At 39.9% G+C, this 25,201-nt stretch overlaps 2 long non-coding RNA genes across 2 annotated transcripts; one reads left to right on the top strand and one right to left on the bottom strand.

The window, feature by feature from the left end:
* Window positions 1-15,622: 15,622 nt before the first annotated feature.
* Window positions 15,623-18,112, bottom strand: LOC129638812 (uncharacterized). The gene is made up of 3 exons (XR_008708034.1): window positions 17,915-18,112; window positions 17,185-17,259; window positions 15,623-15,779 (listed from the first exon to the last, which is right to left on the bottom strand). It is a non-coding gene; the product is annotated as an uncharacterized LOC129638812 (long non-coding RNA).
* A 4,967-nt stretch (window positions 18,113-23,079) lies between these two features.
* Window positions 23,080-23,818, top strand: LOC129638811 (uncharacterized). The gene is made up of 2 exons (XR_008708032.1): window positions 23,080-23,220; window positions 23,402-23,818. It is a non-coding gene; the product is annotated as an uncharacterized LOC129638811 (long non-coding RNA).
* Window positions 23,819-25,201: the final 1,383 nt, after the last annotated feature.

Here is a 25,201-nt window from a genome sequence, read left to right as displayed (position 1 = left end):
CAGTGCATGAAAGTGAAAAATGAAAGTGAAGTAGCTCAGTCGTGTCCAACTGTTAGCGACCCCATAGACTGCAGGCTACCAGGCTCCTCTGTCCATGGGATTTTCCAGGCAAGAGTACTGGAGTGGGTTGCCATTGCCTTCTCCTATCAAATACTAAAAATTTGAACAGGCAGGACTGGGTCTCTGAATGGTTATTTTCCCACTTGCTTTTAGAAATCTTCTTCCCTCAAATATAGCATCATCATTCCTGTAGCAAGAACAATGCCTTTTCCTGAAGTTATCCAGAAAGTTAAAGGGAAAATTAGGTTATAAACTTGGCCCAGTTTTTTTCTTAGACATGTGATATTCCCAAGTCATTTGACTTGTCTAGGTTTCAGTTCCTTATGTAAAATATTTTAAAAATATATGATTATCAAGAGGATTAAGTAAAAGTCTCCTGCATAGCATGTATGATATTAACTCTCTCCAATACAGTTCCACAAAACCAGGAGTTATTCTCTATTATCCCGATTGATGTGCCCAGGAAAATCCTTGGCACAAAGTAGTTAATCAATAAATATTTCTGGAATGGATAAATTAATTTGATCTTATTTTACCTGACTTTAAGTTGCAAATAAAAAGCAAAAAGAAAAAGAAAACAAGACATACAGAAAAACATTTACATCTGTAAAAATGGGTAAAACTATTTAATGGAAACCGTGAGATCATAATATAGTTGCTTTGAATGGGAAACACCAAATCTGACCAAGTAGAAAATCTTAAAATATGCATAAGAGGAACATTCTGTGTCATAATTTCTATTCATCTCAGTTTTTAAATAAGCTTACAGTAAGAAACCAAAACAAAATAAACTTTCACCAGGAGGTAGGATTTTGAATATTTTTAATGCATTCTTATGTGTCTTTTCTGAATTGTCTACTCTCTTCAATTAGTTTCATAAGCTAACACCACGTTTTGCCATTACCAAGTATGTCTCACCTCCAACTATGCCACCTGTGGTCACTGTGCTGCTGGTGTTTGTACTGTAGAAAGCTTAAATGCTAGGACAATTCTTTTTATGAATGAACGTTGCAGACAGGTCTATTTTTTATTTATCCGTGTATCAGACTGGAGATCCTCACATCATTTTACAAATCTCTTTCCCTTTCCATAAATTGATTTCTTTTCCTCTTTCTTTTGGTTAAACATTAGCTGCATGTTCTTTTTAAAATGCCTCTATGTTTTAGTGATTTAGATATTTAACCCTGAATTCATTTCAATTTTTCATCATCCACTGAAGTCTAATAAACTTCCTGAATAATTTAGTGGTTGTCCAAGCGTTTGCAATATAAATTTCCTACTGATCCAATTCACCTTTCAGATAACACTATAGCATTTCATGGATAATGAAGGTAACGTAACAGATGTAACCAACTCTTCTTCCTGTCCATTATAACATTGCTGTCAGTCATTTAACTTATCTGTATGCTATAATCACCTATACATTGTTAGCATTATTACTTTGAACAGTTATATAGAATATCAATGAAGAAGTAAAATATCTTACTTTCCCTTCATGTATTCCTTCTCTGATGGTTGCTTTCCTTACATAGATCTAAACTTATGACCCACATCATCTTTCTTCTTGAAGAACTTTTAACATTACTAGCAGGGCAAACTTATTGGAGATAAATTCTTTCTCTTTTAATGATTCAGACTATATTTCCTCTTCACTTTCAAAGAATTATTTTGCAGGATATGGAATACTAGGTTGGTATCCATTTTCTTTAAATATTTTAATATTTCACTCTCCTCCTTCTTTGTTTGTGTGTATTTTTATGAGAAGTCCTCTGTACAGTTCTTGTTCTTGTTCTTCAGTAGGTTAGGTTTCTTACCCTTTAACTTCTTTCAAGTTTTCCCTTAATCCTAGGTTTTCTCAAGCTTTAATATCATATTCTTTTTATGGTACTTTCTTATTGAAATATAATTGCTTTACAAAGTTGTGTTAGTTTCTGCTGCACAACAATGTGACTCAGCCATATGTATACATATAGTATGCTTCTAAATACATATGAGAATATATATATATATATATGTATATATATATAAGCATATAAAATCTATATGTATGTAATTTTGGACTTTATCCTGCTTGGTGTTCTCTGAGCTTTTTTGTGTGCATGGTTTAGTGTCTGTCATTAATTTTGGAAAGTTCTCAGCCAATATTACCTCAATTATTTCTTCTACTCCATTCTCTACTTTACTTCTAATATTCGAATCATGTGTATGTTATATTTTTTTGAAATTATCCCAGAGTTCTTGGATGTTCTGTTCTGTTTCTTTGTTTCTTCTTTTTTTCTTTGCATTTCAGTTTAGAAAGCTTTTTTTATTGATGTAACTTTAAGCTTACACGGAGAAGGCAATGGCACCCCACTCCAGTACTCTTGCTTGGAAAATCCCATGGACGGAGAAGCCTGTTAGGCTGCAATTCATGGGGTCGCTAAGAGTTGGACACGACTGAGCGACTTCACTTTCACTTTTCACTTTCATGCATTGGAGAAGGAAATGGCAGCCCACTCCAGTGTTCTTGCCTGGAGAATCTCAGGGACGGGGGAGCCTGGTGGGCTGCTGTCTATGGGGTTGCACAGAGGTGGAAACGACTGAAGTGACTTAGCATAGCATAGCATTAAGCTTACTAATTTTTTCCTTGACTCTGTTCAATTTATTTATGTGTCCAACAACGCTACTATTCATTTCTATTATGGTATGCTGGATTTCTGTCATTTTCTTTTAACATATTATTAGCATTTCCATCTTTCTACTAACATTGCTCATCTGTTCTTGTACATTTTCCACTTTTTCTATTAGTGCTGTTAACATTTTTATTAAAGTTATTTTAAATTCCATGTCTGATAACTCCAAAATCTGTATCATACCTGAATCTTATAGTGATGATTTGCTAGTCTCATTAGACTGTGTTTTGGTCTTGCCTTTTAGGGTGCTTTGTAATGTTTTGTTGAAATATAGATGATATATCAGGTAATATGGAATATATTAATTAGAGTTCTCCAGGTAGACAGACCAAAACATTCATTCAGGTTTTCCCATAAGATGTTATGGACTATATATATTATATATATTTCATGAACCTTGAAAGAAGTAATTGATAAGTTGGGCTTCATTAAAGTGAAAAACTTCTGTTCTATAAAATACAATGTCCAGACCATGAGAAGACAAGCTGCAGACTGGGAGAAAATATTTGAAAAAGACACATTTCATAAAGGACTGTTATCTAAAGCATACAGAGAACTCTTAATACTCAAAAAAAAATCTGATTACAAAATGAATCAAAGATCTTAACAGACACTTTGCTGAAGAAGATATATAGAAGGGGAAAAAATATGTAAAGATACTCCACATCAGGGAATATGTCATCAGAGGAATGCAAAATAACACAACAGTGAGATACCATTACACATCCATTAGAATGACCAAAATCAAAAACACTGACATTACCAAAGGATGTGAAGTAAGGATGTAAAACAATAAGCACTCTTTTTTAAATTAATTAATTAATTTTAATTGAAGGCTAATTACTTTACAATACTGTGGTGGTTTTTGCCATATATTGACATGAATCAGCATGGGTGTACCTGTGTCCCTATCCCGAACCCCCTCCCACCTAACTCCCCATCCCATTCCTCTGGGTTGTCCCAGTGCACCAGCTATGAATGCCCTGCTTCATGCATCAAACTTGGACTGTTTATCTATTTCACATATGGTAAAATAATGTTTCAATGCTATTCTCTCAAATCATTCCACCCTCACCTTCTCCCAGAATCCAAAAGTCTTATTCACTACAGGTGAAAATGCAACACAATATAGCCACCTTAGAAGACAGTCTTGTGTTTCTTATAAAACCAAGCATATGTTTAACATACAGTCAAGCAATTGTGCTCATTGGTATTTATCCCAAGAAGTTGAAAACTTAAGTCCATACAAAATAATTTATATACAAATATTTGTGAAAGACTTATTCATAATTGTGAAAACTTGGAGGCAACCAAGAGGTCCCTCAGTAGGTGAATGGATAAACTGTGGTACATTCAGATAATGAAATATTAATCAGTCCTAAAAAGTAATGAGCAATGAAGCCATGAAAGACATGGGGAAATCTTAAATGCATATTACTAGGTGAAACAAGCCAATGTGAAAAGGCTACCTGCTGTATGATTCCAACTATTGAACATTATGAACAAAAGCAAAAGTCTAAAGAATGAAAAGATCAGTGGTGACAGAGGGGTGTGGAGGGATGAGTAGGTAGAGCACAGAGAATTTTCAGGTCAGTGAAATTAGACTGTATGATACTATAATGATGGATACATGTCATTATACAGGAGGTCAAATTCATGGACTATGCAATACCAAGAGTGAACCCTAATGTAGATTAAGGAATTCAGGTGAAAATGATCTACTGATGCAGATTCATCAACTGGAACAAATGTACCACACTTGTAGGGGTTGTTGAGAATCATTTCAGTTCCCTTGCCTTGTCGTGTCTGACTCTTTGCGATCCTATGGACTGCAGCACACCAAGCTTCCTTGTCCATCACCGAGTGCTAGGGTTTACTTAGACTCATGTCCATTGAGTCGGTGATGCCATCCAACCACCTCACAGTCTATTGTCACCTTCTCCTTCCGCCTTCAATGGTTCCAATGAATATTTAGAACTGATTTCCTTTAGGATAGACAAGTTGGATCTCCTTGCTGTCCAAGGGACTCTTAAGAGTCTTCTCCAACACCACAGTTCAAAAGCATAAATTCTTAGGTGCTCAGTTTTATTTATAGTCCAACACTCACATCCATACATGACTACTGGAAAAACCATAGATTTGACTAGATGGATTTTTATTGGAAAAGTAAGGTCTCTGCTTTTTAATATGCTGTCTAAGTTGGTCATAACTTTTCTTCCAAGGAGCAAGCCTCTTTTATTTTAATGGCTGCAGTCACCATCTTCAGTGATTTTGGAGCCCCAAAAGATAGTCTGTCACTGTTTCCATTGTTTGCCAATTTCTTTCCCATGAAGTGTTGGGACCAGATGCCATCATCTTAGTTTTCTCAATGTTGAGTTTTAAGCCCACTTTTTCACTCTCCTCTTTCACTTTCATTAAGAGGCTCTTTAGTTCCTCTTCACTTTCTGCCATAAGGTTGGTGTCATCTGCATATCTGAGGTTTTGATATTTCTCCCAGCAATGTTAATTCCAGCTTGTGCTTCATCCAGTCAGGCATTTCTCATGATGTACTCTGCATATAAGTTAAACAAGCAGGGTGACAATATCCAACCTTCATGTACTCCTTTTACTATTTGGAACCAGTCTGTTGTTCCATGCCCAGTTCTAACTGTTTCTTCTTGACCTACATACAGATGTCTCAGAAGGCAGCTCAGGTTGGTTGGTATTCCCATCTCTTTAAGAAGTTTCTACGGTTTTCTGTGATCCATACAGCCAAAGGCTTTGGCATAGTCAAGAAAGCAGAAGTAGATGTTTTTCTGGAATTCTCTCGCTTTTGCAATGATCCAACAGATGTTGGCAATTTGATCTCTTGTTTCTCTGTCTTTTCTAAATCCAGGTTGTACATCTGGAAGTTCACCATTCTCGTACTGTTGAAGCCTGGCTTGGAGAATTTTGAGCATTACTTTACTAGCATATGAGATGAGTGCAATTGTGTGATAGTTTGAGCATTCTTTGCATTGCCTTTCTTTGGGACTGGAATGAAAACTGACCTTTTCAAGTCCTGTGGCCACTGCTGAGTTTTCCAAATTTGCTGGCATATTGAGTGCAGCACTTTCACAGCATCATCTTTTAGGCTTTGAAATAGCTGAACTGGAGTTCCATCACCTCCACTAGCTTTGTTCGTAGTGATGCTTCTTAAGGCCTACTTGACTTCACATTCCACGATGCTTGGCTCTAGGTCAGTGATCACAGAATCATGGTTATCTGGGTCATGAAGATCTATTTTGTGTAGTTCTGTGTATTCTTGCCACCTCTTCTTAATATCTTCTACTTCTGTTAGGTCCATATCGCTTCTGTCCTTCATTGAGGCCATCTATGCATGAAATTTTCTGTTCTTATCTCTAATTTTCTTGAAGAGATCTCTAGCCTTCCCATTCTATTGCTTTCTTCTATTTCTTTGCATTGATCACTGAGGAAAGCTTTCTTACCTCTCCTTGCTATTCTTTGTAACTCTGCATTCACATGGGTATATCTTTCCTTTTCTCCTTTGCCTTTCATGTCTTTTCTTTTTTCAGCTATTTGTAAGGCCTCATCAGAAAACCATGTTGCCTTTTGCATTTCTTTTTCTTGGGGATTGCCTGAATCACTGCCTCCTGTACAATGCTGTGAACCTCCGTTTATAGTTTTTCAGGCACTCTGTTTATAAGATCTAATCCCTTAAATAATCATAAAGGATATGATTTAGGTCAAGCTTGAATGGTCCAGTGGTTTCTCTATTTTCTGCAATTTGAGTCTGAAATATCAATAAGGAGTTCATGAATTGAGCCACTGTCAGCTACCGGACTTGTTTTTGCTCACTGTATAGAGCCTCTCCATCTTTGGCTGCAAAGAATATAATCAATGTGGTTTCAGTATTGACCATCTGGTCATGTCCATGTGTAGAGTCTTCTCTTGTGTTGTTGGAAGAGGGTGTTTGCTAAGACCAGTGTGTTCTCTTGGCAAAACTCTGTTAGCCTTTGCCCTGCTTCATTTGGTACTCCAAGGCAAAATTGGCCTGTTAGTCAAGGTATCTCTTGGCTTCCTACTTTTGCATTCCAGTCCCCTATAATGAAAAGGACATCTTTCTTGGGTGTTCTAGAATGTCTTGTACGTCTTCAGCAAACCGTTCAACTTCAACTTCTTCTGCATTACTGGTCAGGGCATAGACTTGGATTACTGTGATATTGAATTGTTTGCCTTGGAAATGAACAGAGATCATTCTGTCGTTTTTGAGATTGCATCCAAGTACTGCATTTTTAACACTTTTGTTGACTATGATAGCTACTCTATTTCTTCTAAGGGATTCTTGATTGCTAAAGTGTCGATGTTCACTCTTGCCATCTCCTGTTTTACCACTTCCAGTTTGCCTTGATTCATGGAACTAATATTCCAGGTTCCTATGCAATATTGCTCTTTACAGCATCAGACTTTACTTCCATCACCAATTAAATCCACAACTGGTTGTTGTTTTTGCTTTGGCTCCATCTCTTCATTCTTTCTGGAGTTATTTCTCCATTGATCTCCAATAATATATTGGGCACCTACCAACATGAGCAGTTCATCTTTCAGTGTCCTATCATTTTGCTTTTTTATACTGTTCATGGGGTTCAGAGTGCAAGAAAATCAAGTTGTTTGACATTCCCTTCTCCAGTGGACCATGTTTTGTCAGAATTCTCCACCATGAGCTATCTGTCTTGGGTGGCTTTACACGGCATGGTTCATAGATTAATTGAGTCAGACAACACTGTGGTCCATGTGATCAGATTGGTTAGTTTTCTTTGATTATGGTTTTCATTTTGTCTGCCCTCTGCTGGAAAAGGATAAGAGACTTATGGAAGCTTCCTGATGGGAAAGACTCACTGAGGGGGAACATGGGTCTTGTCCTGATGGTAGGGGCCATACTCAGTAAATCTTTAATCCAATTTTCTGCTGAAGGGCTGTGTTCCCTCCCTGTTATTTGACCTGAGGCCAAACTATTCTAGAGGTAATTAAGATAATGTCACCTCCTTCAAAATGTCCCATGCAGGCACTGCTACACTCAGTGCCTCCAACCCTGCAGCAGGCCACCACCGAACCACACCTCTTCCAGAGCCTCCTGGACACTCACAAGCAAGTCTGGGTCATTCTCTGTTGGTGTCATTGCTCCTTTCCCTGGATCCTGGTACACACAAGTTTCTGTTTGTGCCCTCTAAGAGTCTCTTTCCCCAGTCTTGTGTAACTTCTGGCAGCTCTATTGTGGGTTTAATGGTGACCTCCTCCAAGAGGGCTTATGCCATAACCTGGTCTACTGCACCCAGAGCCCCTGCCCCTACAGCAGTCTACTGCTGACCCGTACTTCTGCGGGAGACACTCAAACACAGTTCTGTCTCAGTCTCTGTGGATCTCTGGGTCCTGGTGCATACATGGTTTGTTTGAGCCCTTACAAAGTCTCTGGTGGGTATGCAATTTGATTCTGAACATGATTTTGCCCCTCCTACCATCTTGCTGGGGATTCTTCTTTGCACTTTGACATGGGGTATCTTTTTTTAATGGGATCTGACATTCTCCTATTGACAGTTGTTCAGCAGCGAGTTGTACTTTTGGAGTTCTTGCAGGTGAAGTTGAACGTATGTCCTTCAAGTCCGCCATCTTGGAGAAAATATTGAGAATGGAGAAGGCTATACATGTGTGGACACAGGGAGTATATGGGAGATATCTGTACCTTCCTCACAATTTTGCCATGAATCTAAAACTACTCTAAAAATAATGACCCTAAAAATGAAACAAATAAAGAATATATATTCATGGGTCACTTAATTTGTCTAAGGCTTCTAGGGCACCCAAAGTTGGATAAGCTATGTCCTTGATCCAGTTGACTGCTCTCAGAGCCTACCACTCTTCTTTAAATTCTCCTATTCTCTATCAGGTTGCAGGGGGGTAGTGAAAGTATAAAAGAGAAGCACAAAGAAGTTCCTTTTTGGTGATGAAACAGCTCTGCATCTTGACTGTGCTGGTAGTTACATGCACTTAACACATTTGACCACATATCCAGGCACTATGGCTAAGCCAAGTTGACAAATAAAGTTAGCCATGACAGGGACTGAGATTTATAAATTGCCTTTATTGTGAGCTTTATTGGATAAAAAACAAATATGCTTTAAAGTAATGAGGGAGTTGATTTGAAAAGATGATTACAATATGTATAATGAACAAAATCTGAAAGTGTCTCCTAGTCAGCCAGAAAGGAATTTAATTTTTGTAACAGGGAATTAACAAGGCTAGAAAGAATTGTTTATGGAAGAGTGACGTGAACCAGTGGCATGATCAGACAGTTTATATGATGTTTAGGTTCATAAGATGCTGTGATAGGAAACTAGAGTCAAAAATGTTTTTCCTGACAGTCCACACATTCTCAAGAGGGGTCCATTTGGGAGTGTTGCTTCAAGGTTCATTTGTTATTTGTTTAAGCATCCCAATATTTGTTTAAACTTAGGGCTTCCCTGGTGGCTCGCTCACGATGTGGGAGACACGGGTTCAATCCCTGGGCCGGGAAGATCCCATGGAGAAGGAAATGGCAACCCACTCCAGTATTCTTGCCTGGAGAATCCCATGGATGGAGGAACCTGGTAGGCTACAGTCCACGGGGTCGCAGAGAGTTGGACACGACTGAGCGACTTCACTTTTGCTTTCTTTCAGGGATGAGTTAAAGTTCAGAACCATATACACAGAAGAGAAACTTTAAAATTTGTTCAAGTTACAGTTCTCACAAATCACTGGGGCAAACAGTTCAGCTAGTTAATGATTTACAAGACAAACAATGTGAAATTGGAGGGTCTGTGCCTGAGTTGTTCTAGGTAAACAAGGGGATGACCTACAAATCTTAGCTAGGTTATCAAGGAAAGAGTTACACTTTGCTATTTCTCAGATCACAAAACATGGTGGGATTTCTTTAATAATAATGGTTTTACAGGATCACAGGGCTCTGGTAAATTTCAAAATTGCCAGGTTTCATGTTAATCTGATTATGATTTGGACTTATTTAAGGTCTCCTCTTGATAAGAGGCTTCAAAGACCTCTAGTTCTGTCCGTGGATTTCTCTCTTCTGTTGCCTTAGGTTTCCCTAATAATGCCTTCTTAAATAACAGCAGCAAATTATAAATTTGAGCTATAATCTACTGTTGATTAGGTGGGAAAGTATTCAGTTCAGTTAAGTTGCTCAGTTGTGTCTGACGCTTTGCAAACTCATGGACTGCAGCATGCCAGGCTACCTGTCCATCACCAACTCCTGGAGCTTGCTCAAACTCATATCCATCAAGCAGGTGACGAAATCCAATTATTTATCCTTCTGTAATTCCCTTTTCTTCCTGCGTTGACTTTTAATCATCATCAGTGTTTTTTCCAATGAGTCATTTCTTCACATCAGGTGGCCAAAGGACTGGAGCTTCAGGCTCAGTATCAGTCCTTCCAATGAGTATTCAGGACTAGTTGCATGTAGGACTAACTGATTTGGTCTCCATGCAGTACAATGGACTCTGAAGAGTCTTCCCCAACACCACAGTTCAAAAGCACCAATTCTTCAGTGCTCAGCTATCTTTACAGTCCAACTCTCACATCCATACAGGAATATGGGGAAAACCAAAGCTTTGACTAGATGGACCTTTGTTGGCAAAGTAATGTTTCTGCTTTTTAATATTCTGCCTAGGTTTGTCATAGTTTTTCTTCCAAGGAGCAAGCCTCTTGTAATTTCATGGCTGCAGACACCATCTGCAGTGATTTTGGAGGCCAAGAAAATGTCTGTCACTTTTTCAATTGTTTCCTCATCTATTTTCCAGGAAGTGATAGGACCAGATGCCATGATCTTCATTTCTTTGAATGCTGAGTTTTAATCCAGATTTTTCACTCTCCTCTTTCACTTTCATCAAGAGATTTTTCAGTTCTTCTTCACTTTCTGCCTTTAAGTGTGGTGTCATCTGTATATTTGACTTTATTGATATTTCTCCTGGCAATCTTGATTCCAGCTTGTGTTTCATCCAGTTCAGCATTTCTCATGATGTACTCTGCATATAAGTTAATTAAGCAGGGTGACAATATACAACCTTGACATACTCCTTCCCCGATTTGGAACCAGTCTGTTATTCCATGTCCAGTTCTAACTGTTTCTTCTTGACCTGCATACAGATTACTCAGGAAGCAGGTCAGGCAATCTGGTATTCCCATCTCTTTAAGAGTTTTCCACAGTTGGTTGTGATCTACACAGTCAAAGGCTTTGGCATAGTCAATAAAGGAGAAGTAGATATTTTTCTGGAACTCTATTCCTTTTTTTGATGATCCAGCAGATTTTGCCAATTAGATCTCTGGTTTCACTGCCTTTTCTAAATTCAGCTTGATCATCTGGAAGTTCACAGTTCATGCATGATTGAAGCCTGGCTTGGAGAATTTTGAGCATTATTTTGCTAGAGTGTGAGATGAGTGCAATTGTGTGGTAGTTTGAGCATTCTTTGGCATTGCCTTTCTTTGGGATTGAAATGAAAACTGGCCTTTTGCAGTTCTGTGGCCACTGCTGAGTTTTCAAATTTGCTGTCATATGAGTGTATCACTTTCACAGCACCATCATTTAGGCTTTGAAAAGCTCAACTGGAATTCCATCACCTCTACCAGCTTTGTTCATAGTGATGCTTCCTAAGGCCCATTTGTCTTCACATCCCAGGATATGTGGCTCTAGGTGAGTGAGCAGACCATCTTGATTATCTGGTTTGTAAAGATCTTTTTTCTATAGTTCTTCTGTGTATTCTTGCCACCTCTTCTTGATATCTTCTGCTTCTGTTAGGTCCATATGATTTCTGTACTTTATGTAGCCCATCTTTGCATGAAAAGTTCCCTTTGTATTTCTAATTTTCTTGAAGAGATCTCTAGTCTTTCCCATTCTATTGTCTTCCTCTATTTCTTTGCACTGATCTTATCTCTCCTTGCTGTTCTTTGGAACTCAGTATTCAAATGGTTATATCTTTCCTTTTCTCTTTTGCCTTTCACGTCTTTTTTTTTTTTTTTTTCCAACTATTTGTGAGGCCTCCTCAGACCACCTTTTTGACTTTTTGCATTTGTTTTTCTTGGGGATGGTCTTGATCACTGTACAATGTCACAGACTTTCATCCATTATTCTTCAGGCACTCTATCAGATCTAATCCCTTGAATCTATTTGTCACTTACACTGTATAATCGTAAGGGATTTGATTTAGGTCATACCTGAGTGGTTTAATGGTTTTCCCTACTTTCTTCAATTTAAGTCTAAATTTGGCAATGTGTTCATGATCTGAGCCACAGCCAGCTCCTGGTCTTGTTTTTGTTGACTGCATAGAGTTTCTCCATCTTTGGCTGCAAGGAATATAATCAATCTGATCTCAGTATTCACCATCTCGTCCTGTCCATGTGTAGAGTCTTCTCTTGTGTTGTGGGAAAAGGGTGTTTGCAACAACCAGTGTGTTCCTTTTGCAAAACTATGTTAGCCTTTGCCCTGCTTCATTCTGTACTCCAAGGCCAAATTTGCTTGTTACACCAGGTGTTTCTTGATTTCCTACTTTTGCATTCCAGCCCCCTATAATGAAAAGGACATCTTTTTTTTTTTTTTTTTTTTTTTTAATGTTAGTTTTAGAAAGTGTTGTAGGTCTTCATAGAAACATTCAACTTTAGCTTCTTCAGCATTACTGGTTGGGGCATAGACTTGGATTTCTGTGAGACTGAATGGTCTTCCTTGGAAGTGAACAGAGTTCATTCTGTTGTTTTTGAGATTACCTCCAAGTACTCCATTTCAGACTCTGTTCTTGATTATGATGACTACTCCATTTCTTCTAAGGGATTCTTGCCCACACTAGTAGATATAATGGTCATCTACTGAATGAGTGAGTTAAATTCACCCATTCCAGTCCATTTTAGTTCACTGATTCCTAAAATGTCGATGTTCACTCGATGGCACCTCCTGTTTGACCACTTCCAATTTGCCTTGATTCATGGACCTAACATTCCAGGTTTCTATGCATTATTGCTCTCACAGCATTGGACTTTACTTGTGCCATGCTGGATTGACTGGGAGCAGATACCCCACACCTGCTGCTCAGCACTTGAACAGCAGTTACGCAGTGCTGGAGTGACTGTGAGGAGATATCTCACATACAAGGGAAAAGGAGAAGCCCCAGAAAGATGGTAGGAGGAGCGAGATTGCGTTTAGAAATAAACCCCATAACTTTCAGAGACACTCAGAGCTCAAACACACCTGGTGCGCACCAGGAACCAGACACCACACAGAGACTGAGACAGAACTGTGTTTCGGTGTCTCCTGAGGAGGTACGGGTCAGCAGTGGACTGCTGTGGGGGCAGGGGCTCTGGGTGCAGCAGACCTGGGTTTGGCATAAGTGCTCTTGGGGGAGGACACCATTAACCCCAACATAGAGCCACCAGAACTTGCACAGGTCTGGGGAAACAGATTCTTGGAGGGCAAAAACAGAATCTTGTGTGCACCAGGACCCAGGAGAAAGGAGCAGTGACCCTACAAGAGACTGACCCAGACTTCCTGTGAGTGTTCAGGAGTCCGTGGTGGAGGCGTGGGTCAGTGGTGGCCTGCTGCCGGGTTGGGGACACTGAGTGCAGCAGTGCCTGCATGGGGCATTTTGAAGCAGATTGCCATTATCTTCATTACCTCTAGGATAGTTTGGCCTCAGGTCAAATAACAGGGAGGGAATATAGCCCTTCAGCAAAAAATTGGATTAAAGATTTACTGAGCATGGCCCCTATAATCAGAACAAGACCCATGCTCCCCCTCAGTGAGTCTCTCCCATCAGGAAGCTTCCATAAGCCTCTTATCCTTCTCCATCAGAGGGCAGATGGAATGAAACCCACAATCACAGAAAACTAACCAATCTGATCACATGGACCACAGCATTGTCTAACTCAATTAAACTATGAGCCGTGCCATGTAGGGCCACCCAAAGCAGATGGGTCATGATGGAGAGTGCTGACAAAATGTGGTCCACTGGAGAAGGGAATAGCAAACCACTTGCCTTGAAAACCCCATGAACAGTATGCAAGAGAAGAAAGATAGGACACTGAAAGATGAACTCCCCAGGTCAGCAGGTGACTAATATGCTATTGGAGATCAATGGAGAAATAACTCCAAAAAGAATGAAGAGGCGGAGCCAAAGCAAAAACAACACCAAGTTGTGGAGGTGACTGGGGATGGAAGTAAATTTCGATGCTGTAAATAAACAACCTAACCTAATATATAAATGAATTAGAAAAGGAAAAATAAATGGAGCCCCAAATCCTCAGAATTAAGGCAGTAATAAAGATCAGAGGGGACAATAATAAAATAGAGACCCCCCACCCTTCCCTAAAGTAAAAAAGATCAATGAAAGATATATATTTTTTGAAACATAAACATAATAAGGAAGTCCTTAGCCAGGTTAATCTAAAATAAAAGAGAGATGACTGAACTAAACAAAATAATAAATGCAAAGGATAGATTACTAACAATATCACAGCAATATGAAAAAAGTCATAAAATAATACTATAAATTTTATAGGTTTTTTTTTTTTTTTTTTGTCCAACAAATTGGACAACCTAGAAGAAATTGACAAATCTCTAGGAACTCACAGCATTCCAAAACTGAATCACGGGAAGTGTATAATTTGAACAGATGAACCACTAACAGTGATTTTGAACTTATATTTAAAAATCTCTTCAGTTCAGTTCAGTCACTCAGTCGTGTCTGACTCTTTGCGACCCCATGAATCGCAGCATGCCAGGCCTCCCTGTTCATCACCAACTCCTGGAGTTCACTCAGACTCACATCCATCAAGTCAGTGATGCCATGCAGCCATCTCATCCTCTGTCGTCCCCTTCTCCTCCTGCCCCCAATCCCTCCCAGCATCAGAGTCTTTTCCAATGAGTCAACTCTTCACATGAGGTGGCCATAGTACTGGCGTTTCAGCTTTAGCATCATTCCTTCCAAAGAAATCCCAGGGCTGATCTCCTTCAGAATGGACTGGTTGGATCTGCTTGCAGTCCAAGGGACTCCCAAGAGTCTTCTCCAACACCACAGTTCAAAAGCATCAATTCTTCAGCGCTCAGCCTTCTTCACAGTCCAACTTTCACATCCATACATGACCACTGGAAAAACCATAGCCTTAACTAGACGGACCTTTGTTGGCAAAGTAATATCTCTGCTTTTGAATATGCTATCTAGGTCGGTCATAAATTTCCTTCCAAGGAGTAAGCGTCTTTTAATTTCATGGCTGCAGTCACCATCTGCAGTGATTTTGGAGCCCCCAAAAAATAACAATAAAAATAAAGTGTGACACTGATTTCACTGTTTCCCCATCTATTTCCCATGAAGTGATGGGACTGGATGCCATGATCTTCGTTTTCTGAATGTTGAGCTTTAAGCGAACTTTTTCACTCTCCTCTTTCACTTTCATCAAGAGGCTTTTGAGTTCCTCTTCACTTTCTGCCATAAGGGTGGTGTCATCTGCATATCTGAGGTTATTGATATTTCTCCCGGCAATCTTGATTTCAGCTTGTGTTTCTTCCAGTCCAGCATTTCTCATGATGTACTCTGCATAGAATTTAAATAAGCAGGGTGACAATATACAGCCTTGACGTACTCCTTTTCCTATTTGGAACCAGTCTGTTGTTCCATGTCCAGTTCTAACTGTTGCTTCCTGACCTGCATACAAATTTCTCAAGAGGCAGATCAGGTGGTCTGGTATTCCCATCTCTTTCAGAATTTTCCACAGTTTATTGAGATCCATACAGTCAAAGGCTTTGGCATAGTTAATAAAGCAGAAATAGATGTTTTTCTGGAACTCTCTTGCTTTTTCCATATTCCAGTGGATGTTGGCAATTTGATCTTTTAGCAAAATAAAATTCAGGTCCACACAGCTTCATAGCAGAATTTTCCAAGCATAAAAAGAATAGCTTATATCCAAACTTCTCAAACTATTCCTAAAAACTGAGAAGATGGAGTATCTCCCAATTCATTCTACAAAGCCACCATTATCCTGACACAAAAACAAGACAAAGACACCATCAAAAAGAAAATTAAATGCTAATATTTCTGCTGAATACAGATGATAAAATTCTTAACAAAATATTAGAGAACCAAATTCAACAACACATTGAAACCATCACACTCCATGATCAAGTTGGAGTTATTCCAGGGGGTACAAAGATGGTTCAATATCTACAAATAAAAAAATTATATGATTATCTAAATAGATTCTGTAAGACCATTTGGCAAAATCCAATATTCATTCATTACAAAAACTCTCATCATACTTGATATGGAGGGAATATATCTGAACATAATAAAGGTCATTTATAACAAACCCAACTAATATATTCAGTGGGAAAAAGCTGAAAGCTTTTCCTCTAAAATCAGGAACAAGGTAAGGATGCCCACTCTTGCCACTTCTAAAATAATGGATGTTATAGCCTCAGTAATCATTCAAGGAAAAGAAATTAAAGTTACCCAAATTTATAGGAAGAAGTAAAACCGTCACTACTTGCAGTTGACATGATACTATATGCAGAAAACTCTAAACCACCACCAAAAAAACTATTAGAATTAATAAATGAACTAAAAATTAATTCAAGCCCTAAATGAAAGACTAGAAGCTATGAAACTCCTAGAACAAAAACATAGGAAGAGCACTCTTTGACATAAATCATAGCAATATTTTTTTCATCTGTCTCCTAAGGCAAAAGAAACAAAAGAAAAGAATGAAATCTAATTAAATTTAAAAGCTTTTCCACATCAAGCAAAAACATTTACAAAATGAAAAGACAATCTACTGAATGGGAATAAATATTTGCAAATGACATGACAATAAGGGGTCAACATACAAAATATATAAACAGAGTATACAACTCAATATTTAAGAAAAAAAATACTAAACAATGGGAAGTTCTGAATTTATCCAAAGAAGATATGTAGAGGACTAATAGGCAAATGAAAAAATGCTGAACATCACTAAACATCAAAGAAATGGAAATCAAAATCACAAGAAGATATCACCTCATACCCATCAGAATGGCTATCATCAAATCAAAATGTCTGAAAATACAAATGTTGGCAAAGATGTGGAGAAAAGGAAGCCCTTGTACTTAATTGGCGGGAATGTAAATTTGTGCAGTCACAAAGTAAAACATCATGGAAGTTTCTCAAAAAACTAAAAATAGAACTATCATGTGACCCAGCAATCCCACTCCTGCTGCTGCTGCTAAGTCGCTTCAGTCGTGTCTGACTCTGTGCAACCCCATAGATGGCAGCCCACCAGGCTCCCCCATCCCTGGGATTCTCCAGGCAAGGTTGCCATTTCCTTCTTCAGTGCATGAAAGTGAAAAGTGAAAGTGAAGTTGCTCAGACGTGTCTGACTCTTAGCAACCCCATGGACTGAAGCTTACCAGGTTCCTCTGTCCATGGGATTTTCCAGGCAAGAGTACTGGAGTGGGGTGCCATTGCCTTCTCTGATCCCATTCCTAGGTAAATATAAGAAGAAAATGAACACTAATTTGAAAAGATACATGAACCTCAATGTGTATTACAGCCATATTTACAATAGAAAATATATGAAAGCAACCAGTGAACAAGACACACATGGTTCCTGTCTTCATAACACTAGTATGGGATAAGCAAGCATTTGAACACTATAGTAATCCTTATAAATAATGGCAGATACATGTTCGTTGAGATGGAAGAATTCTCCCAGCATATTGTATAGAAAAGGATGGCTACAATATAACATACAGTTTGATTCAATTTGTCTAAATTAAAAAAAAAAATCACTGATGTATATATGCTCATCCAAATATAAGTGTATTACATATATATTTAGCATTATACAACATATATAATATATATGTTATAGATATTTAGATAGAACAACAAAGACAAAACATTAACAGTATATATTTCTATTGACACACTTATTGATGTTCTCTAATTTCATTTTTATACTTCCTTTTGAATTTCCATATTGCTTTGCCTCAAGTATATATTTACAGTTAGAAACCATTAATAATGCTCCTTCAAAGCAGAGTAACCCAGACATTAAATTAACATATGCCTAGCTGTCCCTTCAAGTTCTTCTCTTTACCTTTAAGGCCATGTTTCTTCACAATTTGCCCATCATACCTTATTGCAGTCATATTCAACGCATGTATAACCAGCTTTCTTGGGTCTCAGTGCCTTTACATTTTCTCCCCCACTGTCTGGGAAGCACTTTCACACCTTTTCACTTGGTGATCTATCTCCTTTAAGTGGTTCAGGCTTCATCTCAGGTGTCTTTACTTAAAAGTACCCTTCCCCAACCTCCTTGCCATCAGACTATGACAAATGCCTCTCCTCTTTACCACCACAGCCCAGTGTGGTTTGTATACTGTGAACCAATTCATTACATAAATAGAATTATAAGTTTAATATTGCTTTCCTCCTTTTCCTGCCCTGTTCTCTCTCAACAGCAGCTCATCACTTCCTAGTCTCATCCTCACTCACCTGGTCCCACTTGTACCAGCCTCCTTGTTCTATTGGAAGGACACAGACAATACCAATCGGGGACTTTTGCCCTGGCTATTTCCTCTACGCAGAATTATTTCCCCAAGATAATCACAAGGTCAGTCCCTCATGTCTTTAATTAAGTCTTTGCTCAAATGTTCTGGATTAAAAAGGCCTTCCCTCACTAACCTCTGGGGAGGAAAAACTCCCCATTTCTCATAACTCATAAGGTTCTCTCTATACTTTATAATTCACTATTTTGTCATTAATGTTAACCTTCCATCTTCCCTAACTAGAATGTAAGCCCCATGAGAGCAGGGTCATGGATATTGGTTAGTGATGTGCCCCTTGTACCCACAACAGTGCTTGAAACATTGCAGGGGGTTAATTAATACCTGTTAAGTTGGAAATAAACATTACACCAAAGAATTTATGTCCATTTTTACAATTTAATAAAAACAAATCCAGACTAATATAAGAAGAAATTGATTTGAAATTACTATGGTGATAGGGTAATCTCTCATACTATCAAAGTAATGCTGCAAATTCTCCAAGACAGGCTTCAACAATACTTGAACCAAGAACTTTCAGATGTTCAAGATCGATTGAGAAAAGGCAGAGGAAAAAGATCAAATTGCTAACATCCTTTGGAACATAGAAAAAGGAAGAGAATTGCAGAAAAATATCTCTTTCACTGACTACATTAAACTATCCGACTGTACGGGTCACAAGAAATTGTGGAAAATTCTTAAAGAGATGGGAATACAAGACCATCTTACCTGTATGCAGGGCAAGAAGCAACAGTTAGAACCAGACATGGAACATCAGACTGGTTCCAAATTGGGAAAGGAGTATGTCAAGAATGTATACTGTCACCCTGTTTATTTAATTTACATGCAGAGTATATCCTGCAAAATGTTGGACTGGATGAAGCCCAAGATGGAATGAAGATTGCCTGGAGAAATATCAATAAACTCAATATGCAGATGACACCACTCTTAAGGCATAAAGCAAAGAGGAACTTAAGAGCCTCTTGATGAGGGTGAAAGAGGAGAGTGAAAAAGCTAGCTTAACTCAACATTCAAAAAATGAAGACCATGGCATCCAGTCCCATCACTTCATGGCAAATAGATGGGGAAACAATGGGAAAAGTGGCAGACTTTATTTTCTTGGGCTCCAAAATCACTGAAGATGGTGAAATTAAAAGATGCTTGCTCCTTGGAAGAAAACCTATGACCAACCAAGATAGCATATTAAAAAGCACAGACATTACTTTACTGACCAAGGTCTGTAGGTCAAAGCTAAGGTTTTTTTATTAGTCATGTATTGATGTGACAGTTGGACAATAAAGAAAGCTGAGTGTCAAAGAATTGATGCTTTTGGACTGTGCTGTTGGAGAAGACACTTGGGAGTCCCTTGGACTGCAAGGAGATCAAACCAGCCAATCCTAAAGGAAATCAGTCCTGAATATTCATTGGAAGGACTGATGCTGAAGCTGAACCTCCAGTAATTTGGCCACCTAATATGAAAACTGGCTCATTGGAAAAGATCCTGGTGCTGGGAAAGATTGAATGCCAGAGAAGAAGATGACAGGGGATGAGATGGTTGGAAGGCATCACCAATTCAATGGAATTGAGTTTGACCAAGCTGTGGGAATTGCTGATGGACAGAGAAGCCTGGTGTGCTGCAGTCCATGTTACACAGAGAGTCAGACAATATTGAGTGACTGAACTGAACTGTTCGTAATAGGGAGAATGCTTTGAATACAAGTTCTTCACATGTCTCAAAATAAAACAGAAAAGGATGTTTCTTTAACATGGAAGGATAAAGAGGGTAAGCAGCAACTCTGTGTGTGTGTGTGTTTTGTGTGTGTATGTGTGTGTGTGTGTGTGTGTGTGTGATGGGGCAAGTGGTAGTTATGGATGAGCAGACAGCATGATGGAGCAGTTTAACAGGAAGTGTTTCTCTCTGTAGTGAGTTGACTCCCAAAATGAGCTACTAAGTGAGACAGAAAAGTCTGACTCTTAGTGCTTGCTCAAGCTTAGGGGAAAGCTGAAGTTTAGAGGAGAGAAGCTTGGCTGAAGTTTAGTCAAGCCAAGTCAGTGGGTATGTTATGGATCATTGTGAGCACTTGGCCAGTCTCTGCTGTTTTTTAAAAGAGGTACAGTCTGTCCTTAGACTGTATTTTTGTTACTGAAATGGTAAGCCCATGTGCCTGATGCAAAATGAGGCCCTTAAAAACTAAACGTTAGAGTTTGGAACAGAGACAGGTTTATTACACTTCATACAAGGAAATGGGTGGCTTATGCCCTAAGAACCCAAAGTTATTGAAAGTTTTCAGTAAATCCATTCAAAAACAAATGTTAGAGAGAGTTGAGGTTAGTTGCAGACTTCTTGGTGTTAGACCCTTTGTTCTTAAGGTCAGGTCATGGTCAGGTAATGATGTTCCTGTAAATCTCTATCAGATGAATGTTATTCTCTCTCCTGACAAGAAAGGGCAAAGCCTCAAGGCATAATTTTCACCCTGAAATGTCCCAGTCCTGGTTAAGGGGAAGCAGATCTCAGTCAGCAGCTCCTTCAGGGCCAAGTTCCCACATTCTCTCCAGGTATCATTCCTGACAGAGCCAGGCACCCAACCCAATAGGTCCTCAGTCTCCTCAGGCTGTCCAAATAGGGAGACTAGTTCTCACAAACTGAGACCCAGAAAGACGTCCACTGCTAGTAGGTCGCAGAGACAGGGATGGGGGAGAGCTTCATAGCTCCTCAAGGCCTGGGCCAAGGCTAGTGGAGGGCCTGAGTGAGGGCTCTGGAGCACTACAGGATATAGTGCCCAATCTGTTCCCTGGGCACTCGAGAACACCTGCTGACCCAAAGCTGGATGAGCTTCAAGGCCTCTAGAAGAAGGCCTGAGTCTGCTTCTTATCTTACTCTCCACCTGATGACCACCACACCACCCTTGACTCAATCACTTCCCCACTGGTCCCTCATTGACAGTAATTTGTGGGTAGGGCCACATGTGGTGCTGACCAATAGTTGAGCAGGACAACTAACGGTCACTCATTGACAATTGGCTGCTTGTGAATGGGGCCCTCTGAGGCACCAAGCAAGGCTGAGCAACACTTGTTGCCTAGGAACAGGGTGGGTTGAAAGGAAGCACATTAAAGGCTATCTTCTAAGGACTGTGCTCATCCTGCTCTGTTCAACTGTGAATAGAATAAGAATCACTGTGAGGTTAAGGTTGTTCAAAATAGTTTTAAAGGTGGTCTGGCCTTCACATTCTTGTTGGCTTTGAACTATCAGCTATACTATATGCTGAGAATGTGGTCAAGTGACAGTTGTTGGAAGGGCATAGAGATAAGCACTGCTGACAGGTATGCCTGGGAATACAATGAAAAGAATGATGTGCAAAAGTTAAATTAGCATGTGAAATCAAAATCTGAGGTTGGAAAGGAGTCAATCAAAAAGATTCCAGCATGTTGGACCCAAAGTGTCCTTCTGTAACAGAGCAGCATGAGCACAGCCCTTAGCAGGTACCCATCACTGTGCCTTATTACTCTGCATCCTGTTACTAGGCAACAGGTCTTGCTCAGCCATTGGTCAGTGCCTCACTGGGCCCCGCCCACAAGCAACCAACTATAAATCAGCTACCTACTGGTACTTGTCTTGTTCAGCTATTGGTTAGCACCACAGTGGGCCCTGCCTACTGGTAACTGTCAGTGAGGGACCACTGGGGAAGTGATTCAGTCAAGAGTCAGTGGTGCAGTGATAATCTGACTCTTCCCTTTGAGGACCTTACTTTTTTTTTTTAATTGAGGAATGTATTTCTAGTAGATGGGGCAAGTTGAGTTTCCTTACTCAATATGAGAGTTGAAGTGTCCCCAACAATATTAGTGGAGGAGACATTTAACACTCTTTTTTCTGATGTATAATCTTATGGAGACTGTGTATTGACCTTGGGGCAACAGACTGAGGATTCACCAAGTCTGGGGGTCTCTAAAGCTCATTGGAGTAGAAAAACATCCAACCTGTTCTTAATTATATTTTTCACCTTAAGCTTTTGCTCTTAAGTTCCTTAAGCCCCTCAAGAATACCCAACAAGAAGAGGGTGGTCTATAGTTGAAGTGACTACAGCTACTTCTGCTGCTAAGTCACTTCAGTCGTGTCCGACTCTGTGCGACCCCATAGATGGCAGCCCACCAGGTTCCCCCGTCCCTGGGATTCTCCAGGCAAGAACACTGGAGTGGGTTGCCATTTCCTTCTCCAATGCAGGAAAGTGAAAGTGAAGTCGCTCAGTCATGTCCGACCCTTAGTGACCCCATGGACTGCAGCCTTCTAGGCTCCTCCATCCATGGGATTTTCCAGGCAAGAGTACTGGAGTGGGGTGCCATTACCTTTTCCTAGTTGAAGTGACTAGAGGACTCTAAATTTCTGAAGTGGGATGTAAAGTGTTTTTCAGAAGTTCATAGAGGGCTGGAAGAGTCAGGAGTGTTGAAGGCAGATATATAAGTCAAAGAATAAAGGGAGCTGAAGGAAAGTCTGAAGGTCATGAGAAGAAGTACCATGCCCCTAAATCACCACTCCCCAGAATCAGACACACAGAGGTATCAGTATTGGGAAAGCTATATCATGGCCTCCCTTAGCATCCACTAGCCCATGCTGATGGGCAAAGTGGTACATTGTGATGTCTAATTCCCTCAAGCCACCATTGGCTAGGGGAGTGCCTAGCTGACCAATCAAAATGAAGGGTGTGGCTCCTCATTGTCCTGAGAAGGTATATATAGGGAGGTCAGAGGCAGAGATTCTGGGTTAGGCCACTTCATGGTATCATCATGACTAAGGTAACAAGGAAGCCACGGCAGCCAAGAAGAGTTGCAATGCAGTTAGCTTCAAGGATGAAAGGAAGAAAGAAGACCCTTTGTCAACGGAGATACAGAGGCAGTGTGAAGGTAAGATGACTCCATCCATGCTCCCCATGTTATTCGTTGACTTTGCTGCCCAAGTCCTCTACACTGCCCCTGCCTGGCACAAAAGCCCTCATCAACCCACATCCCTTTTCATGAAGTCTCCCTTCCAAATCAGTTTTTATGCTCTTTCCTCAAAACTAGTAACCTTCCCTTGCCTTTACAGGCACGAAAGATGGCCATAAGGTTCAGAAGACCTCTACAAGGAACCCTGAAAAAGAAAATCTGATCATATGCCACTCAATCGAAGAAGGTGAAGAAAACAAGAAAGCCAAAGTGTTTTTTCTATTCCTATGCATGCAAGAAACTAAATCAAAGCAAAAAAAGGTACAGAAATATGAGGCAGAGTCAAAGAAGGAGGCAGAACAAAAAGAGAAGATAAGCTCAGCTGCCCCAGAATGAGATATCCCGGAGAAGTACAACCTGGGCAGCCGGTAACTGAATAGAAAAGGTCAGACAGTTTAGAATTGTGTCTCCAGAGGTCTGCTTTCTTAGAAATGGCCAACCAGGAAAAGACTGACTCTCACACTAACATAGTAAACTGATGGCTGCAATTAAAATAAAGATCAGTGAAAAGATGATATTTGTGTGTGGCGGGGTGAATTTTCTGATGGAAGGGAGGGAAAGAAGAGAAGAGGTGAGCACCTGAAAAGGGAGGGATATGGGGTCCCGAGAGATTGGGTGAACAGACCCTCAGGTCCCCAGTTAGCCAGGGTGTAGAGGTCTGGGCTGGGTCAGGAGTCTGCATTGAAGATGGATAACCCTGCTTAACAATTGATCTCAGCGGCAAGGAGTAGTGGTGTGGTGTTACTGCCTTTGGGGTGCGGAATGACAATAGGGTCTAGACTGCCAGAACCTAGATGGGAAGAGGGTTTCACATGGGGATGGTGAATGTGAGGCTCCCCCTGAATGTGAAACTCTGACTGTGAATGTGAAACTCTGCCCCAGGATGGGCAGAAATCACCTCCTGGCCTCCTACCTCATAATGGGGTTTGTTGCATCACTCGCCTATGCTGTCAGCTAAAGGTGCTCAAGAGGCACAAAATGCTGATACAACTAAAACCCACAACTAGCACTCCCAAGGACTAAAATGATGTTTGGAGGTAACAAATCAAATTCAATTAGGCCACTGTTATGCTAAGAAATCGGTGGGAGAAATGTGTTCCCAAAGGCAGGGCAGTGGGTGTGGCCCAATCCCAGTGCTGATGACAAACAGGATCACCACCCACAGAGAATTTTTTTATTGGGGAAGGCACTATGCAGTTTGTGGGATCATAGTTCCCTGACCAGGGATTGAACCTGTTCCCCTTCTAGTGAAAACATGGAATCCTAACCACTGGACAGCCACGGTAGTTTGTACAGAGACTTTTGATACAAGTATTAATATAACACTGAGTAAAAGCTGGTCTTTCATTTATCACCATACCCTAGAATTTCTAAATAACGACAGTGGTAAAACATTCTTCCCCAATAAAGTCTTTTGTTAATCCATGTTCTATAAGTTTATCATGGTTTAAAAGTAAGAGTATGGAGTATTTAATTTGGTATTAACTTTCATTTTGAAATGTTTAAAATGGCTCCAGGAGTAGTCAATCAAATGTGGAAATATGTAAGGCAGAGTCTCTGACCAGAGGAATCCCATTTGTCTTCAGAAAATAGTTTAGAAAAAACTAAAACACAGAGTTTCACCATCAGCATCAAAAGAGTTGAGTTCAGATTTTAAGTCAATGATATGGTATCTTTTATCTGGACTGCAGCTCCCTAATTAAATCTTTCTGGTACTTTAACTCCTGGAAGACCCAGTGGATGATTCCAAGTCAGTCACTGAATGTGATTTAAAATCAATAAGAATGAAAGACCCCCTGGGTGTGCTGTCCTTTCAAAGGAAGTGGGAGCACTTTCATGCCTTGCCTGCAGAAAATTAATTACCTAAAGCAGCTACCACGATGATATGGACAGAGAGACC

This window comes from Bubalus kerabau, chromosome X (genome assembly GCF_029407905.1).
Source record: "Bubalus kerabau isolate K-KA32 ecotype Philippines breed swamp buffalo chromosome X, PCC_UOA_SB_1v2, whole genome shotgun sequence".
In the NCBI taxonomy this organism is placed as follows: Eukaryota; Metazoa; Chordata; class Mammalia; order Artiodactyla; family Bovidae; genus Bubalus; species Bubalus kerabau.
This window is presented reverse-complemented; position numbering and strand designations above follow the sequence as displayed.